We start from the raw sequence: 7,108 nt of genomic DNA on the forward strand, positions 1-7,108 counted from the left end.
CTTTAACTGCCCATCCTCTAAAATTGACTGAATGAAATGGTACCACAACTGTATGTGTTTGGTCTTAGAATGCAGAGCTGAATTCTTTGCAAGATGAATGAAACTCTGACTATCTATGAACAAATAATTATCCTTCTGAGGATGTCCCAATTCTTTCAAGAATAATTGAAACCATATCATTTCCTTGGCTACCTCTGTAGTAGCTACATACTCTACCTCTATAGTGGATAAAGCATTAATCTTTTGTAACCTAGAAACCCAGCTCACAGCTACCCCACCAATAGTAAAGACATAACTTGTAGTCCTCTGCCTAGTATCAATATCCCTTGCCAAATCTGAGTCAGCATAGCCATGTAAATCAATATTAGATCCCCCAAAGTGTAAACACTTATTAGATGTTCCTCTCAAATATCTGAGAATCCATTTGATAGCATTCCAATGCTCAATGCTTGGATGACTCATATACCTACTAACGACTCCCACTGCATGTGCAATATCTGGCCTAGTGCATACCATCACATACATCAAGCTTCCTACAACTGAAGCATAGGGTACCTTGGACATCTTATCCTCCTCTTTCTGTGTCTTGGGACACATCTCCTTAGTCGACTTCAAATGACTAGGTAAAGGTGTGCTGATAGCTTTAGCATTCTCCATAGAGAAATGTTGAAACACTTCTCAACATAATCAGCCTAAGATAGAGTCAATGTTCTATTCTTCCTATCTTTGCAAATCTTCATACCAAGGATTTTTTTTTCTGCCCCAAAATCCTTCATAGCAAATGCATGTGCTAATTGGCATTTTAGCCTCTTAATATGATCCATGTTAGACCCAGCTACAAGCATATCATCAACATATAAACATAAAATAATGTAGCTATCATCATCCAACCTCTTAAAATAAACAAAGTAATTTGAATGACACCTATTATATCCATGCTCATGAATAAAATTGTCAAATTTCAGATACCATTGCCGAGGTGCTTGCTTCAAGCCATATAAAATTTTCTTCAATTTGCACATAAGTTCTCCTTACCTTTGACCTCAAAACCTTGTGGCTAAGCCATATATATTTCTTCATCCAAATCACCATGAAGGAAGGCTATTTTAACATCAAGATACTCTAAATGCAAATCTTCAGTAGCCACAAGACTTAAAACAGTACAGATATAAGTCATTTTAACAACAGGAGAAAATATCTCATCAAAATCAATTCCCTTTTTCTATGCAAATCCTTTTACAACTAACCTGGCTTTAAATATTTTCTTACCTCCTTCCTCTTCTTTCAACTTGTAAGCTTGATTATTTTGTAAAGCCTTTTTACCTGCAAGCAACTTGCACAATTCCCATGTCTTATTCTTTAGCAGAGAGTCCATTTCATCTTTCATTGTAGACTTCCACTGAATCTTAGTATCCACCTGCATAGCTTCATCATAACTTTCAAGTTCACCAACATCAGTAAGTAAAATAGAATACAAAGAGGGAGAAAATCTTTGTGGAGGTCTAATTTTTCTCATTGACTGTCTAACATTCACCGATGTGTGTCATATTTGTTGTTGCAGTTGTTGCACATCATGAGGAATGGCTGGAATATTAACTTTTGGAGTATCATCCAAAACTACATAATCATCTTCTTTCTTCTCATGTTGTTGTAACAGATATTTGTACAACACTTTCTTATTGAATATGACATCCCAACTTCTTACAATTTTATGCTTTTCAAAATCCCAAATCCTATAACCAAATTCATTAATGCCATATCCAAAAAAGATACATTTCTTTGATTTAGTTTCCAGCTTGGTTTTATTTTTAGAGCCTATATGAGCAAAAGCTTCACAACCAAAGGTCTTGAGAAAATAATAACTCACCTTCTTACCAGTCCATGCCTCCTTTGGAATACCATAACCCAAAGGAGTAGAGGGATCTCTATTAATCAAATATACAATAGTATTGATAGCCTTTGCCTACATGTGTAAGGGCAACCTAGCATGCAACCTTATGCTCCTTGCATGCTCCATTATAGTCCTGTTCATGCATTCAACCACTCCATTTTCCTATGGAGTCCTTGGAACCTTTTTCTATCTATGAATACCATTAGTGGAACAATAATCTTCAAATTCATGACCGCAATACTCACCACCATTATTAGATCTGAGACATTTTAATTTCTTACCAGTCTCATTTTCAACCAAGCATTTCCATTTTTTAAAAGTTTGAAATACATCAGATTTCTGTCTAAAAAAATAAATCCATACTTTTCTAGTTGTGTCATCAATAAATGTAACATAATAATGATATCCACCAAGGGAAGATACTTGAGCTGGTCTCCATACATGTGTATGCACAAGCTCTAACTTCTTTTTGGTTTCCTTCCCAGTCTTTACAAAACTCATTCTCTTTTGTTTTCCATACACACAACTTTCATAGAAATCCATATTAACACATTTCAGACCTGGTAAAACTTTTTTTGAATGAAGTACTTTCATACCTTACTGCAAGAATTTTTCCTAAACATTCATTTTTCTTTGAAACAATCAAAGTAGAAAGAACAATATGACTTGTACAAAGATATAAGGTGCCTACTTTCACACCTTTTGCTACTACAAGGGAATCTTTTGAAACCTTCCAATTTTTATCATTAAAAGTAACTACACAACCCTCATCACCAAGTTGCCTTGCTGAAATTAAATTTCTACTCAGCCTTGGAACATGTCTCACCTCATGTAGTAGCCAATGATTCCCATTCTGCAAGTTAATCTTAATTTTTCCCTTTCTAACAATCTAACAAGGTTCATTATCCCCCAAATAAACAAGCCCAAAATCCTCTTGGACATAATCAATGAAATAACCTCTATGAGGTGTAGCATGAAATGAAGCACCATAATCTAAAACTCATGAATCATCAACATTTACTAAAGACAAAAGAAAAGCATCCTCTTCGAATTTGTTACTTATCACATTTTCCTCCTTGTCTCCATCTGATTTATCTCCTTCATTTTTCTTTCAATTTCAACAATCTTTCTTTTTATGACCTAATTTTCCACAATACTAGTAGTCATTCGGTCCTCTCGATTGAGACCTCCTCCCCTTTGACTTTCCTCTTGATTTCTCACGATTTCTAGAATTCCTTCCTCTCTTTATCATTCTGCCCCTACTTTGTGCATTCAAAGCACTTCCTGATGTAGATCCACCTGAGGTTTTCCTATGAGTCTCCTCACTCAAAATAACACTGATCACATCATCATATTTTAGGGTACTAGATCCAAGAACAAAATTACTCACTGCCATTACCAAGTCATTCCAACTTTCATGCAAAGAACAAAAAATCAAGAGAGCCCTGATTTCTTCTTCAAAATTGATACCCACAAAAGATAACTAACTAGTAATAGTATTAAACTCATTTAAATGATTTGTAAAAGATCCACCTTCTACCATTTTCATATTAAATAAACACTTCATGAGAAATACCTTGTTTGAAGTGGAGGACTTTTCATACAGCGTCGTTTCATCAATTCTTCTGTCATCTTTGCTTTTGTAATATTAAATGCCATTGATGGTGCTAGGCATAATTAAATGCTTCCAAGTGCCTTTTTTTTCTAAAAGATCCCATTCATGATTTGACATAGATCCTTGATTCTTGACTTTGCCTTCCAACGACTTCCATAAATCCTTTTGATATAGATAGTCTTCCATTTGCATCTTCCATAATTGGAAGTTCTACCCATTAAACCTATCAACCCTTAGCTTACTCTCATTTGCCATTGCTCCCACTCAACCATAAAACTTTTCCATAGAGGATAACTGAAGAACAACTAGGCTCTAATACCACTTGTTAGGATTAACCCACAGACAAAAAAAATAACAATTACATGCAAATATGACCAATAATAAAAAATAATAGATCACACAAAAAATAACACAAGGCACTAGGATTTAATGTGGTTCACCCAATCCTTGGGCTACGTCCACCAAACAACAAGTCTAATCTTATTACAATCTAGTGATTATAACCTAATTACAATTCATAATCCCTTATAGCTCCATACCGCTGCAAGAACCAATTTTTCATCACAACTTAATGAAAATACCTAACCCTAAGCCCTTTTATACAAGTATTTTATGCCACTTTAGGGTTACAACATGTTAGCCATATGTTGGCTACAATGTCAGCCATATGTTGGCTACAATGTCAACCAAACCCCAAATAATTTATGAAGTATGTATAGTACTTTCCTAATTAGTCACCACAATCTAACATCCAGTCACTGCAAATTTTTTCCATCATCGAAGTCCTTTCACGCTGGCTGTGAACACTTTCTCTAGCATTTGTTGAACTTCAGTTACCATTGCTTGTAGCTTTCCATTCCCAATAGCTACGAAAGACTTCTTGCCGATAGCTTCTTTTATGCCACTTGCCTCCAAACTCTGGTGGTCATCTTTGCATTTTTGACACTGCACTATGATTTCTAGTACCACCCCAACACTTTCCAGAAGCCACTTTTTTAATGGCCAATAATGCACCAAGTGGTGCTAGAAGACTCCTCCGTGTAGACAGGTCACACATGCATAGTCAACTTTGCCAACAGAGACACATAGCCAGCCTAGACCTCTACATGGCCTACCCATATAAGCCAATTTGCTATGTCATAGTGACTTAGTGAAATGTGTCTATATGACAACCTTGCCACATGTACTTTTCCATACCAGTCCTTACAGTACAACTCTTCCATGTCATCAAGCGGACCCTTTTTTTGTTGACGTCAGCTAGACACAACATTAAATTTGATGACAGTCTGACTATCATTTCTTGGCATTTTTGAACTACTGGGATGACCATTTGACTATCAAATTTAGCCTAACAATTTTTTTTCCCAGACCCCTCTCTAGATGTAGTTTTGATTTGATAGTCCGACTTTGGGAGGCTATAACTCAGTCATCCAAACTCCAAATCAGGTGCAATTTTTTTTGATTTTGGGTAGAATTTTTTGAAACTTTTAGTGGTGGTTTTCTTTTTTGGTTTTGATGCATGGATTTTTTAGAAATTTCTTTTTTTGGCAACTATACCTGTCCAATCCTATATTTTGCAACTTGAAACGCTCTGTATGGGCTCATCTGGACTTGAAAATAGGTTCCATTTTTTTAGAAAGTACTTAATTTTTTGTCTAATTTCCAAATCTATAATAATATTCTAGAGTTGTGTGGACAAAAATATCACTTTCAAACTTAGGGCCTTTTCTATATTATATTGCTTTGATTACTTTTCAAAATTGTTGTACATCTGAGCTACAATGCTTAGTGACACATTTGAGCCTTAAAAGGCATTTGTAAATAGAAAAATTAGAAGTCCACTTTGTGCATTTTGAAAAGTGGCCTATTGTACACACACTACATATAAAGTGCTAAAAACATCTTTTTTAGGGGGGTTCTTTGATTGAGTGAATAGGGGGGGTGTATTGTGTTTTTGCCTCTCTTTTGTGCTCTTTTAATTTTCTACATCATGGGTTCACCTAAAGGTCCACTTCTAACTTCACACAATTATTCTACATGGAAAGATATTGTATGGAGTAGATTAATGGAAAAAGGTTTAAATCTTTATGTTGATGGTTCAATCCACAAACCCACTAATGATACAACACTCTCTGATTGGAAAATTAAAGACCAACAAGCTTTAGGAATTATCAAGACTTGTGTACATAGAGATCTCTTCTTCCACATTTCTAATTTCAAGGAAGCCAAACTTTCTTGGGACAAACTTGAATCATTGTATGGTAAGGTGGATGAGGAAAAGGGATACCAGATTGAGGATGATATAATTCTATTGGATCCAAATAACTTTGACACAATTCAAGATTATATGAACAAAGCCAATGAGTTTAGGGAACTACTTAAAGCTTGTGGTAATCCCATAAAGGATGAAAGGTTGATTCATCACGTCCTAAAGAGGCTACCTTCAGAGTATGCCTTCTTTTTTTTGAGTTATAACACTCATAGGTTGACCATGGGAAGTGCTTTCCAAAAGCCTACATTTGATGCATTTGTATAAATGTTAATTTTTGAACAATCCCACTTGATAGATATGAGACTTCTCACATCATCAAAGACCAAAGCATTAGTGGCTAGTGATGAAAACCACTCAAGTCAAGGAGGAAAAATTTCTAACAACAGGAAGAAAAAGCAGTGGAAGCAAAAGTCACATTCTAAGACACAACAATCCTCCTTACAACAAGGTAGTTCTTCTTCCAACAAGAAGGGAAGCAATGAAAAGAAGGATGAATTTTTGTATGCATATTGCAAGAAAGTGAATCATCATGAGAATCATTGCAAGACTAAGAGAATTGATGAGTTAGAAAACCTACTCAAGAAGAACAAAATTCAAGTGCCAAATGCTTCCAAGGATTCAAGACCCCCTCATTACGACATCCATCAAGTATATGCAATAGAGAAGTATGAGGACAAAACCAAAGAAGAAGAAGAGAGACAAGAGAAGAAGAAGAGATACAAGATAATCCCCCCCACCAAATGAAGAGTGTTGATTAGTGGTAGCTACTCCGATGTAGAAACTGATCCATGACAGCTAAATAATGTTCCTCCCCTTTAGAAGAAACAATATCATAGGTACATATGAGATGCTTCCTCTATGTGTAGAAAGAATCTTGATGATCAATGATGCCTCTGAAACCTACTCAACTCTCCCTATGTTGTTACTAATTTTGCCCCTTCCAATGTTGTTGAAAATAAAAATGTTAGATCTAGCAAGGATGGATGTAGAACCTGTCCCAAAGAATCTATTGTCTCTTCAAATGATAAAGAGACCTCCTAAAACTATTGTACATAAGGATCCACAATCATATCAACCTGTGAAGATCAATCATATAGAGAATGGACATGAGGGTTAGAGTGAGCCCTCACAACAACTGAAGAAAGATCTTCTTCATCAAAGAGAAGATGTATATCATCAATGATGTCTTCCAAATCTGCTATGTGTGAATCCATGAACAAAATAATGAGGGTTCTCAAAATTCAGCTAGTCAATCTTCAAATCAAGGAAAGGGTAAGAAGAAGTGAAAAAATAACACACAAGATGATTCAGAAAAGACAACACCATAATT

This window comes from Cupressus sempervirens, chromosome 2, assembly GCF_028749045.1.
Source record: "Cupressus sempervirens isolate cs-2001-9-10 chromosome 2, ASM2874904v1, whole genome shotgun sequence".
Taxonomy (NCBI): Eukaryota; Viridiplantae; Streptophyta; class Pinopsida; order Cupressales; family Cupressaceae; genus Cupressus; species Cupressus sempervirens.